Source organism: Triticum dicoccoides, chromosome 6B (assembly GCF_002162155.2).
Source record: "Triticum dicoccoides isolate Atlit2015 ecotype Zavitan chromosome 6B, WEW_v2.0, whole genome shotgun sequence".
Lineage (NCBI taxonomy): Eukaryota > Viridiplantae > Streptophyta > Magnoliopsida > Poales > Poaceae > Triticum > Triticum dicoccoides.
In genome coordinates, this window is record NC_041391.1 from 571,416,878 (window position 1) to 571,431,837 (window position 14,960).

The following is a 14,960-nucleotide window of genomic DNA, read 5'->3' on the forward strand; positions in this document are numbered from 1 at the left end:
TGCCTACTTTTGACATCATATATGTTATCTTCTTAGATTAGACATGTTCATAATGCCACCTATTTAGTTTCTATATCATATATCGGAATTATGCAGTCTCATGTCTTTTAGCCAGCTATAATATATGTGAAATGTGCAATGCCATCCTGTTTAACCAGGCATCATATATTTGAATGATCTCTTGCCCATCCTTTTCTTCATTACATTTCCATTTGTCGACAATGTTTGTACATTAAACTACTCTTCCTGTGAATCAGCCATTTGGGTGGGAGGTGGAAAAATCTGGAGTGAAAACAAGGTCTTCAGAGTAGACAGTGCTACCTGTCGAAGCAGATGCCTTGTTGGGTCCCGATACCTTCTCAGAGATGGATCCAGAGAAAGATGACCATTCCTATTCCTCCACCGAGGTGTATGCTCTAACTTGGCACGGTTATACTGCTCATATCATGCATATGGTGTCTTGCATTGCATAGTTTAGACATCATATACACAACATTCAACACCATGTTCTTAGTTCAGACATCATATCGAATGCCCTCTGTTTATCATATAAATCACATATGTGAATTAAATCATGCAATCTTGATTACTTAGATAACATGTATGTGAATTATGTCATGTGATCCTGTTTAGTTATTCATCATATCTTTGAATTATGTTATGATATGCTATCTAGTTTAGATAGACATCATATATGTGAAATTATGCCATGCTATCCGTTTTAATTAAATAATATACATGTCAAGTATTTCATGCCCTCTTTTTTCCACACTATCTATTGCATCTATCTCTCATACAATGTCTGTACATTCAACTATGTTTCCTGTTTATCAGCCATTTGAATTGGAGCGGGTCCTACCAGTATCTAGCGGAGTAAAAACACGGTCTTCAAATAAAACAATGCTACCTCTTGGTGGAGATATCACCTCGGTTGTACATGCATGAGAACCAGCCCTACCACACATAACCCAGACTCTCGCAGATTGTACCCCTACTGCGATGGACAGAGAACCAGCTTCACCCAATCTAACCCCAACCCCAGTAGATAGTAACCTAGTTCCTATTGACACAACACCATCTCCACCACAGAGCTCCCAAACAAGAGCAGTTAGTAAGGCATCTCCAGTGTCCAAAGTGCCAGTACTATCATGGCGAACCCCAACTCCACCAGTTAGTACGCCTATTCCTGTGGAGGAAGCACAACCAGCTAGTCGTAGTTTAGCATCTATCACATTTGATGTTGTTAAATCCTATGTGTGTATCTTCCCATCTTGGAAATATTATACTGAAGATGAAGGAAAATGCCAGTTGCAGGTGTTTGTCTAGGAGTTATGTGTAAGTAATGTTATTCATGGAAATTCCTTTGCTTTGTCCCATACATCCTACCTCCATGATGGTTATAATACAACAAATTTCCCATTTTTCCCTACAGAGAAGGACCAATTTGGAAACTCAGGATGAGGTAACCTGTGCAGTACCTCTGCTATCTTCAAGAATGCTTGGTGGCAGTATCGGAATTACCTGAAGAAAACATACTTCACGACAAAGAAACTCATCAAATTCCCGTACTTTCTCCTGAGACACATTTACTGGATGATGACTAGGAATGCCTTGTTCTGTACTGGTCCCGAACCAAGAATGTGGTAAGGTCTATGAGTTAATTTTCTATTTTTAAGTACTATATTCTTTCATCTTACTGTACTCTGTTCATGTAGAACAAGTGCTTAAACATGAAGAACAAATGTTCTAATTTAAGATCTCGTTGCTATCTTGCATACTGCTTTGCTCTTGTATCACTGTATTTACTCATACAAACTTATTTTTAAATTGAAGGATCCAATCGAAACTCCAATGGCACAACAGGTATGTTCTCGCATGTTTCTTTAACATGTTTGCTCTGATCAATAGCTCTGTTGATTTCAATTTCAATTGTGTATACAATTGACTTCTCATATCATGCACATTACTAGCATCACAACAGAGCCAATAGTGTTGTTGTACATGTAGACCCGTGGTACCCATCTAAAATCTTCTTGTGCGTGTAGTTTCCCATGCTTTGTATTTTTTCACTGCTGCTTTGTCTTGAACTGATATGATTTGAACCGTATCTCTATTTTGATTTGGCAAGACAATGCAGTGACCATAGGACATAGATATATGTTTGTTGGATGCTTTTATTATGTACTAGTACTTGGCAATAGAAGACTTGTTGGTTTAATCTTGTCCACCTTACTAATGAACCGGTTCACCGAAATGAGTTTCATATACTAGTACATGCTAAACCTGTTATGTGTCTGCTTGTTTCTTCTATTAGAATGCTGACAGAATATTGGGAAAGAGTGCCTTATTAAGCAATGGTAAAGGAAGTAATGCAGATAAGGTTCGGGATAGTGAGACATCCTTGTTGATCTCCAACAAAGCTGATAAAACAGCTAAGGAAGACTATCTTGAAGACAGTGAGACAACCCCAGAGTCCTGTCTTGGTTTAGTGTTCGAGTTACTGGCCACTACCGCTTGCACAAGCTATTCAAACTCACTGTCTAAATCAGTTCGGTTTCTTGACTCTCAACTACAAGCTTAAAGACACCGATCAGTTGTGCTGCGACAAGAAGCGGAAGGACTGCGGAAGTCCCTGGAGCATTCAGATGCATACTTTCTGGTGCAATAGCAAGCATTGGAGGATTTTAGCGCCAAACAGGACAAAGCTAATAAGCTTGCTAAGCTTATTGCCAGCATGGTGGATACCCAGGATAACGTTTCTTGAGATCTTCTAAAGTGGTTTCAGTTATGCTCTTTTTTTGTTGCCACGTTTATTTGCACTGGTGACCAATTTTGATGGCCAGTGTATGTAATATGCTGCTTTGTTCCCTATATTTGCACTGGTGGCAAACTTTGATGCCCAGTAGATGTAATATGTGTAATAGTGGTAATAGGCTAGCAATAGTTGCCTGCTTATTTATTTCATTATTGTCTTGTTTAGTTGTTTCCTTGTAGTCACTTTAGTTGTTTTTCCGTGTTTTCTTAGTGGCCACAATAACCTATTTTTGGTAACTAGGCCACAATAATCATGGCAACACAAGGACTATTGTAACCATGGGTATCCTGCGAGCCGTATGATCCATGGGCCTTCTACGGGCCGTGGGATCCATTGGTCTTCTATATGGGCCATAGGATCCATGGGCCTTTACGGGTCATAGGACCATGGACTTTCTACAGGACGTATGATCCATGGGCCTTCTATGGGCCGTATGATCCATTGGTCTTCTATGGGCCATAGGATCCATGGGCCTTCTACGGGGCGTATAATCATTTTGCCAATCATGGGCCGTACTATTTGTGGACCATAACGGGTCGTTAATAGGCCGTATTTGATAACTCTATGAAAACAGCCCGACAGGTTTTTTTACATGAAAACAGCCCAACGAATTAACATACCACAAACGGGCCGAATGGAACCACGGACTGAATTTGGCCCACAAACGGAATAGGCCAGTAACGGACCGTAACTAACCGAATTCTAGAAAGGAGTCCAAGAATAAATGGGCCCTTAGAAGGCCGACAGTTAACATGGGTTGGAAACGGCGGATAGAATAATGGGCCGTTAATGGGTATAAAGCGATACACTGTTCATTATGGGCCAGTTTCATCTAGGGCGTTTAATGGGACTAGAGTTACGAAGGGCCTCATATGGGCCAAAAGACATCATGGGCCATACATGGGCCGGAAGTTACAACAGGCTGGAATCATATTAGAAGGCCCAGATGAAGCTACTCGGCTTAATTCCTATATGTTGTAACGGGTCGGGTGTTAGCAGGCCGTAAATGGGCGATATACGAACAAGCCATTAACAGGCTTTCCGTGGGCCGGCCCGTTACCTTTTGACCAAGTCAAACGGGCCGGCCTTTTCACCGGAATGGGCCTTTGTTGGGCCATGCCATGTGTCGATGTATCATAGGCGCCTCCTGTCCAATGAGTGGATGACATCTGTCCCAACGGTGAGCCAACACGTGTTTCCTCCGGCCAATGAGAATTTTACACGTGGAAAATCCCCAATGGTCCGGGCTATTAACGGGTTATCGGATCCAAAACCAGACCCAATAGCTTAACAACGAGCCGTTATGGTGGATGCCACGTGTTGGCCACCCTTGACGAAAGCACTTCTATGACGCACGATTTATCGTCATGGAATTGGACACTTCCGTGATGATAACTTTGGTAATGTCATGGAACACTTCTACGACAGCACGGGTATGACTATCTTGATTCTGTCATAAAATCATCATGGATGTACATGCATGACAGAAAACGTGACCTACTGTGACAAACACGTATCATCACGGAAGTGTATTTTTTTGTAGTGTTGATGTATCTCGGGCTTTGTTAATATAGTCGGATCATATGGTGTTTTCCCCTCTCTATCTTGTTATGATGAATTGAGTTTTCCCTTTGAGATTTCATTTTATCGCATTGAATACTTTTATGGATTTGAGAGCACTTGATATATGTCTTGCATCTAAATACCCGTGGTGACAATGGTGTATCATATTGATTCACTTGATATGTGTTTTGGCACTCAACTCACGGATTCCCGAGGTGACATTTGGGTAATCTATGCATAGGGGTTTATGCACATTATCGTCTTTGTTTCTCCGGTAGAAATCACTCTTTGAGGTTCTTTGTGTTGGATTGTGTATTATGAATCTGAAATTGTTTGATGCATATCGTATGATCAACTCACGGATACTCGCGGTGACATTGGAGTATCTAGGTGACATTAGAGTTGGTTGATGTGTATCATATGGTGTTATTTTAGTACGAACTCTTGACTAGATCGATCAAAAAGAATAGCTTGGTGTTATTTTAGTAGGAACTCTAGGATAGATTGATCGGAAAGAATAGTTTGAGGTGGTTTCGTACCCTACAAACAATTTCTTCTTATGTTCTCTGCTAGATAAGAACTTTGGAGTGATTCTTCATTGCACGTTGAGGGATTCTTATGTGATCCAGTTAGATCAGCATTGTTGAGAGATTGCACCAGCGAAAGTACGGACTCTAGGCCTCATTTTCAAGCATTGCAATTCCGTTGGTGCTCACTTTTATCGTTCGCTACCTTGCTGTTTTTATTTATTCAGATTATTAAAATATATTTCTACCATCCATATTACACATTTATCACCATCTCTTTGCCGAACTAGTGCACCTATATAATTTGCCATTGTATTGGGTGTGTTGGGGACATAGGAGACTCTTTGTTATTTGGTTGCAGAGTCGTTTGAGAGAGACCATCTTCATCCTACACCTCCAACGGATTGATAAACCTTAGGTCGTAAACTTGAGGGAAAATTGCTACTATCCTACAAAACTCTGCGTTTGGAGGCCCAACACGAGTCCACAAGAGTAAAGTTACGCAGTAGACATCAGAGGTACATAGGCTTGCAGCATCGGAGTCAAAGTTCTAGGGTTACTTCTGCAGCTTTCTGTATTTATAAGAATTTTTAGCGTTGGAATTACGCGAAGATGGGCCACGAGGTGCCAACCACTTTGGCCCCTGGCGCGCCCTGATGGGTGTTGGCCACCTCATGGCTCTTCTGGCCCCTCCCACGAAGCTTTGGGGCTCTCTTTTGTTCCAAAAAAATTGTCAAAATGTTTCGCTGCATTTGCACTTCATTTGATATGGATTTTCTGGAAAACCAAAAACAAGCAGAAAACAACAACTGGCACCGAGCACTAGGTCAATAGGCCAGTCCATAAAAACCATATAAAAGCCAATATAAAAGTGCACCAAAATCATACAAAACTATAATAAACATGGCATGAATACTTCATGAATTATAGATACGTTGGAGACATAATTAGTCATACTCAAAACATGATCCACACTTGTATTGTGATCTTTTAGTCTATTGGTCATATGTGACCAATCATTACAACCATCATTTTCTAGCAAACCTTTCTGATGACCTTTTGTAAATAATTTACATCGAAAGCAAAAGACTCTATCAAGTTCCTTAGAACAGACAAGTCAATCTCTACCACAATGCTCCCCATTTGATAAATCTTAAATAGAATAATGTAGTAAACCTTTTACGATATCTATCTTTAGGACCATTCTTAATTAATGAGTCTCTTTTTGGACCCTTTGTGCTAAGATATCAATATCTTTAGAATCAAGAGAATCCCAGATTCTTGGATCAAATATATCAGACTAAAAAAATCATCAATATCGACACCATGTGAACTATTGAAGTTAACATCAATATGAACTTTATCTACGCCAATATTATATGTTTCTGTCTGACCATATCTAGAATCAAATCGTGGGAAAGAACACATGAAGGACTTACTGAGTCAGTTGGATCTCCTTGAGGATGAAGAGGGGAACTTTGTTTGGGAGGAATAATTCGAGGACAAGTTTGGTAGGGGACAAGTGGCTTGCAATTGCAAAGGCACACACTACAGAAAGCTTCAATCCTTTAGCTGTGTACTCGAACATGAGACCAACTTGGAACCCCGCCAAAGAGGTTCACCGGTGTAAGATCAAGGACAACTTGTTCATGATACAATTCGAAGGTCTTGGTAATTGGATCTTAACTGATGGCTTGTGCAGTATTTCTAAGAACGTCGCGTTGTTTACAGGTTTTCTTGAGGCCCCTATTCAAGCAAGGTTGTCGTTTGTGATGTTGTTGTTTCACTTGATGCGGTGCAACTCAACTCTGAAAGTGCATGTAGTCCTCATGTGTGGTTTTGGTAATTGATGACAATCCTAATGGACTATTGTTTGCATTGAGTTATACAATTGAAGGAATATTCCATTTGCAATGCATGAATAGTATTGGATGAATTGAAGGATGTTTGTTCCATGGTGATGCAAGAAGGAGATCGAATGGATTAGCAATGGATGCAATATACATATAGTTGTGCATCAAGATTGAGCTCGTTGACTGAATCAAATATGATCAAGATGAATTTCGTGTGACAAACAAGATGTGATCTATATGGAGTTCATTAAAGATCTCAGAGGTTCCTTGCTTAGGATTATGAATTGAACCATGATGGGTCAAGATCTTGAGAGAATTATTAAGGAGAAGAATTCTACATACGCTTGAAGATAGGATCATGATGAGCTCATATGCTGAGTCATGTATGATTATGTCTTGAAGCAAGTAATTCAATTGAAGAATTCAGTGTGTCTCTCAAGATGCTATTTTGGAGCATGAAAACAAGAAAATGATGTCCAATGTGATATTCATGGAGAAACTTGATATGGTAATGGTGAATTGAGATATTGGTGATCACGTCTTGACGCAATGAAGCATAGTGAAGATACCAATAGGGCCTTCAAGACATCAAGATTAATCATGGAGTAAAGATAAATGCAACCAAGATGAAGATCAAAGAATGAACTCAAAGATGGTCATCACACAAGCGCAATTGATGTACCACATGGGATCTGTGGTATGCTAAGTAAATTTCAGTTACGCTTTGTGTAGTAATCCATACTATATATGTGTTTTCTATATCTACATGGGTTAGGTGATTCTCATGGCTTGCATCGAGAGAAAGATTCCAAGTGTCCATGAGAGTATGACATCAAGTTATGATGATCATGGTTGACAAGGGCAAGCTCAAGATAAGCATCCCGAAGGATTACATGCTTTATTCTTGTGGATGATCACATGATGGACATGTGAAGACATAATGCAATGAAATGATCCCCACATGGTTTATGGGGGGGGGGGATCTATTTGAAGTCTTCACCAAATGTCGTGATCAAGCTTTTGCTTCCATATTGAGCCTAGAATAAATGTCAACATCAAGCTCAAGTGGAATGCTCAAGTCAAAGGTATTAGTTTCTTCGGTTATAGTTGCATGGATCAATGAACATCGAAAAAGATATATGCCCAAGAATGGATTTCCGGAGGCTATCTTTTTTTCGACAAAGGGTGGATTTTATTGGCTCAAAATGGAGCATCAAGAGGATACATGACACAATGAGCACACACCCGGCCTTTGCATAACTAGGATGCACACAGCCAACCCAACACACATAGAAACACACCAATAGCTAGAAAAGTCATAAGAACAAAAGCTATGCATAGGCGAGGAAAAAGAAAAAGAAAAGCCCCATAACAATCAGATCAGTGATCGACAGACTAAAACTAAGACCATATCTGCACCAACCATTGACCTCACATTGATGACGAGGATCTTCAATAGTAATGCCTTCAGGAAGGGAGCGATACCTAATCGCTGCCGTCATCGGATCCAACCAGAAAGGCCAGAATCTAAGTTTTCACCCTAAAGTACCAGTCCAATAATATCCTAGCAATGCCTCCAACAAGGTAACAACATAAAAGAAATAACACCATTGCCAGGCATAACCACTCGGGTCTGACCTAGGCTTTTGCCCCAGTGCTCGAGACAGGGTGCACGCAACACCACCATCCAAGTCACACAAGTGTTGTCACCATCGCTTTTCCACAATCCCAGTAGCTACAATTGGACCGCCACCACCTCATAGCCATCCCTTTGCGTCAAGTCATCATCCATAATTTACATTCCACCACTGAAGTCATCCACTAGATCAAGAGATAAAACCTCCCGAAGTCTTTTTATGACCTCCGCTTCTGTGGATCCATAGGAAATCGATGTAGAACAATCTGGATCACCACCACCAATCGAAGATCACAACATTGTATGACGGCACTGCACACGCGGAAGGCCAGCACGTTGCTGCAGCCCCACGTGCCCAGTGCAAGGACCACCTCGTGACACCTGCTGTCACCCCGGCGACAGGTCCAGGAGGACGGTCTGGCTGAGGCCAGCGAATCAAGGCCGACTAGGCCTTCTGGTACTCGAAGGCCACCACCACTCCAGCCCTCCACCCCTGACACATATGGGATTGGGGGAGGGCTAGAGGAAGGGTGGGCAGGGCCGCGATGAAGGCGACGACCGAGGATGCTGCAATTCACCAGACTGGACATAGTTGCTAGAGAGGGGCCCCTGAGCCATGCCACTGTGAGATCTCGGGGAAGGGAGGGGTTGGGGAGGGGAAACTATCCTAGACTGCGCCCACTAGCGCCATGCTGGCCTTGGTCGTCATGGCTCGCGTCACTGTGCGCCTTGTGAGGTGGGGCGCCTACCTAGAGATGCCCGCTCCTCAGGAGGCAACCTCGGGAGGCCGCTCCTCGAGAGGCCTTGATTTCGTTCACCTCGCGAGGCGGAGGGCCCTGGTGAGAGTCTTGCTCATGATGCCTTGGGGTTGGGCTATACTGGACCTTTGGTGGAGCCACGTGCTCGGCCGTAGGCAAACGGGTCTGGGTACCCTCATTCCCAAAACCCCAACATTTTACTTTATTAAACTATAAATAAGAGAGAGCAAACTAATGGTACAGTAGGTTGTGCTTACTAAATTCATCGACCACATGTCCCTCAAAAAGGTTGATCAAGTCTTATTAACAAACTATTTTCGAGCAACATGAAATCGAAGACTTTCGTATAACACTAGGTTACCTCAACGTGGATATGTGTCTCCCTAACAATAAGAGATTCATATTTCTTTTTGATGGACGGAATAAGGAATTGTTACAATTCTTTCAATATAGTTGATACTATTCACTTGGAGTTGTTTCCTCGGAAAATATACTGTATGGTCAACCATTGACATGAAAAGTGATCTTGCTTTTGTTGCAATTAATAACAACCCTTGCAGTATTCAAAAAGGGTCTACGAAGGATAATCAACATGTTGTTGTCCTCGGTCATATCAAGAATAAAAAGATATGTTAAGATAGTAACATTTACAACTACAACGTGCACATCCTCACAAATATTGATAGGTATAGAAGTTGATTTATCATCCATTTGCAAAGATATTTCAGTAGGTGCCAACTTATTCAAATCAATTCTTCTATATAAAGAGAAAGGCATAACACTAACACCGGTTCCCAAATCACATAAATCAGTTTTGACATAACTTCTTTTAATGGAGCATGGTATAGTGGGTATTCCTGGATCTCCTAGCTTCTTAGGTACTCCTCCCTTAAAAGAATAATTTGCAAGCATGGCGGAAATTTCAGCTTCAGGTATCTTTCTTTTATTAGTGACAATATCTTTCATGTATTTATCATATGGATGCATTTTCAAAATGTCAAACAAATGAGTGCGCAAAAACATAGGTCTAAGAATTTCAGCAAAACGTTAAAATCTTCCTCATCCTTAATTTTCAGAGTTTAGTAGGAAAAGGCATGGGTTTTTGAACCCATGGTTCTCTTTCTTTACCATGTTTTCCAGCAATGAAATCCCTTACCATAATTTTGTTCTTAGGAGGTGGGTTATCAAGATCAATAGTATGTTCTATTCCTACATCATTATCAGGTTCTTTATCATTATGTGGTTGAGCATCAACATGAACATCATCATTATCATTATTATTAGGTGGATGTTCATTACCAGACTATGTCTCAAGATCAGAAATAGAAACATCATTACTATTCTCAGAAGGTTTTTCTATCAAAGGTTCACTAGAAGCATGCAATATCCTACCATTTTTAAATTTTTTTCTTAGATGAACTAGGTGCATCAATATTAATTCTATAAGAATCTTGCTCAATTCTTTTAGGATGACCTTTAGGATATAGAGTATCCTGTAACCTCCTATTGTCATTACCCTAACAACATGATCATTCATTTTATTATTCATCTCATTGAGCAAATCATTTTGTGACTTAGCAACTTGTTCTAACTGGTATGAACCATGGATGCATCTTTACTTAATCCATTAATATCATTAGAAATTTTGAACATCAAGTCACTCAAACGATCAATCATTATGGCATTATGTTTCGATTGATTGCTAGCATACATATGGAAGTGTTCTTGCTTAACAATGTAATTATCAAATTCATCCAGGCATTGACTAGCTGATTTATTATAGGGAATATCACCTCATCTCTGTCGGGATATCGATTCCATGCATTTCTTCAATAGGTGGTAAATTCTTGACATCTTTAGATTTAATACCCTTTTCTTTCATAGATTTCTTTGCCTCTTGCATATCTTCTGGACCGAGGAATAGAATACCTCTCTTCTTCGGAGTTGGTTTAGGTGGTGGTTCAGGAAGTATCTAATCATTGACATTTCTCAATATATTATTTAATAATTCTTCAGCCTCTTCAATGGTCGTTCCTTGAAAAGACACCTGAAAGATCGTGGATGTCGCCTAGAGGGGGGTGAATAGGCGCTTTTAAAATAACTACAGTTTAGGCTTGAACAAATGCGGAATAAACCTAGCGGTTAATTTTTCAAGCACAAAACCTACAACAACTAGGATCACCTATGTGCACCAACTATGCTAAGCAGGATAAATAAATATGTGATAGCAAGATATATAACATGAAACACAATGGCTATCACAAAGTGCATAAGGAAAGGGCTCGGGTAAGAGATAACCGAGGCACGCGGAGACGATGATGTATCCCGAAGTTCACACCCTTGAGATGCTAATCTCTGTTTGGAGCGGTGTGGAGGCACAATGCTCCCCAAGAAGCCACTAGAGCCACCGTAATCTCCTCATGCCCTCGCACAATGCAAGATGTCGTGATTCCACTAAGGGACCCTTGAGGGCGGTCGCCGAACCCATACAAATGGCAACCCTTGGGGGCGGTCACCGAACCCGTACACTTTGGCAACCCTTGTGGGCGGTCACCGGAACCCGTCAAATTGCTCGGGGTGATCTCCACAACCTAATTGGAGACACCGACGCTTTCCCGGAGCTTTACACCACAATGATTGAGCTCCGAACACCACCAACCATCTAGGGCGCCCAAGCACCCAAGAGGAACAAGCTCAAGGGTACCAAGCACCCAGGAGTAATAAGCTTCTCAAGTTGTAACTTCCATGTATCACCGTGGAGAACTCAAACCGATGCACCAAATGCAATGGCACGGGCACATGGAGTGCCCAAGTCCTTCTCTCCCAAATCCCAGCAACGCAACTGATGCTAGGGAGGGAAATGAGAGGAAGAACAAGAAGGAGAACACCAAGAACTCCAAGATATATATCCAAGGGGTTCCCCTCACATAGATGAGAAAGTGATTGGTGGAAATGTGGATCTAGATCTCCTCTTTCTTTTCTGCAAAAAACTAGCAAGAATCCATGGAGGGATTGAGAGTTAGCAAGCTCTAAGAAGGTCAACAATGGTGGAAGAACACGAGCTCAAGAGATGGGGTCCATTGGGGAAGAAGGCCCCTTAAATATGCACCCCCCGAATCCAACCGTTATGCCCACTGGTCGTGCACAAGTGATACTACCGCTTGGAGGAGTGGTACTACCTCTTAGCACGGCCAAAACAGCCCAACAAGGCAGAAAACACAAACAGTCGATCTGCCAGAGAGGTAGTACCGCTCTAGGGAGAGGTACTACCGCTTGAGTGGTACTACCGCTCTGGGGAGCGATACTACCGCTCTACTACCGCTTAGAGAAAATAGGCAACAGAAACATGCACAAAAGACTTTTCCCAAGTGGTAGTCCACAACGGAAGTACCGCATGTGGTACTACCGTGGTACTAAGCGGTACTACCGCTTGTGTGCTGCAAAATAGCCCAAGCAAAACAGGTTGGACCGAAACAGTCACAACATTTGCATATGAGCTCTGAATTGAGCAAACTCAAGCTTGTTGGATAGCTGACGACGAGTAGCATCCAACAGTGAAACCTCCAACATCGAAAACATCATAGAAACCTCCAAAAGAGAGGAACTGGCAAAACCTCCAACATCAAAACATCATAGATGATGCGTGTGAACTCCGTTTTCGATGAACTCGAGCTTGTCATCAAGATGAACATAAGCTCTAAATCTCACAAGGAGAAGAACCAAAGAAGAACCAATAAATATGATGCAAGGATGCAATGGTTTGAGATCTCTATGAACAATACGATCAAGATACTCATCGAGAGCCCCCCTTGATAGTAAAGCAGTCGATCCTATAACCCGGTCTCCCAACAACCACCATGAGACCGGTAAAATAGAAAACCTATCAAGGGAAAACCTTTGACTTGCACATAGTCCACTTGAGCTAGATGATGACGATCTTGACTCTCTCAAGTTGGACCGCCTTTCTTGATTGTGTTGGCTCAATGAAGACTAGTTGATTGCTCCCCCATACTCCACTATGGGTGAGCCACTCTTCAGCACATCTTCATAAGTCCATTGTCGCCACAATGGACGGCAAGCTTCAAGCATGATATGTTTGTGATGCTCCACTTGAACTTGCACACCACAACCTAACCCCACAAAGAACTCTCACGAATACCATGGGTTAGTACACAAAGCGTAAATGACAATGCTTACCATACCATGGCATCACTTGATCCCTCTCGATACATCTTCTATGCTTTGTGAGTTGATCAACTTGATTCACTCTTGACTTAGTCTTGATCAACCTTGAATATTTCCAACTCTCTTCATTTTGATGATGTCTTGAAGGTAAACATGAATGATCACACAATCTTCTTCTCCAAGACATGCTTGCAATAAGCTCAACACTCACATGACCAATCTTTCGATAATTCCTTAATAGCACCTTGGTCAACTCATGGTAAAGTAAATATTTTTGGTATTTTTGGTTTATAGATCGGAAACTAGTAAGGTGTAAACGAGATTAAATATAATGGAAAAGATACCCGGGGGCCATAGGTTTCACTAGTGGCTTCTCTCAAGATAGCAAATATTACGGTGGGTGAACAAATTACTGCCGAGCAATTGATAGAAAAGCGCATAGTTATGATGATATCTAAGGCAATTATCATGAACATAGGCATCACGTCCGTGTCAAGTAGAATGACTCCTGCCTGCATCTACTACTATTACTCCACACATCGACCGCTATGTAGCATGCATCTAGAGTATTAAGTTCATAAAGAATGGAGTAACGCATCAGGTAAGATGACATGATGTAGAGGAATTAACTCAAGCAATATGATGAAAACCCCATCTTTTTATCCTTGATGGCAACAATACAATACATGCCTTGCTGCCCCTACTGTCACTGCAAAAGTACACCGCAAGATTGAAACCAAAGCTAAGCACTTCTCCTATTGCAAGAAAGATCAATCTAGTAGGCCAAACTAAACCGATAATTCGAAGAGACTTGCAATATCAAATCATGCATATAAGAATTAAGAGGAGAACCAAATAATATTCATAGATAATCTTGATCATAAATCCACAATTCATCGGATCTCAACAAACACACCGCAAAAGAATATTACATCAAGTAGATCTCCAAGAACATCAAGGAGAACATGGTATTGAGAACCAAAGAGAGAGAAGGAGGCATCTATCTAATAAATATGGACCCGAAGGTCTGTGGTAAACTACTCATGCTTCATCAGAGAGGTAATGGTGTTGATGTAGAAGCCCTCCATGATCGAATCCCTCTCTGGCAGGACGCCGGAAAAGGTCCCTAGATGGGATCTGATAGGTACAGAAGGTTGCGGTGGTGGAAAATTGGTTTCTTGGCTCTCCTGGATGTTTCCAGGGTATAAGAGTATATATAGGCGAAGTAACTAGGTCAGGGGAGCTATGAGGGGTCCACGAGGGTGGGGGCGCGCCCTACCCCCTGGGCGTGCCCTCCTGCCTTGTGGACGCCTCATTGCCTCTCTGACTTCATCTCCAAGTCTTCTAGTTTGCTTTCGGTCCAAGAAAGATCATCGCGAAGGTTTCATTCCGTTTGGACTCCGTTTGGTATTCCTTTTCTGCGAAACTCTAAAATAGGTAAAAAAACAGAAACTGGCACTGGGCCCTCGGTTAATAGGTTAGTCCCAAAAATAATATTAAATAGCATATAAATGCCTATTAAACATCCTGAACAGATAATATAATAGCATGGAACAATCAAAAATTATAGATAAGTTGGAGACGTATCAAGCATCCCTAAGATTAATTTTTGCTCGTCCTCGA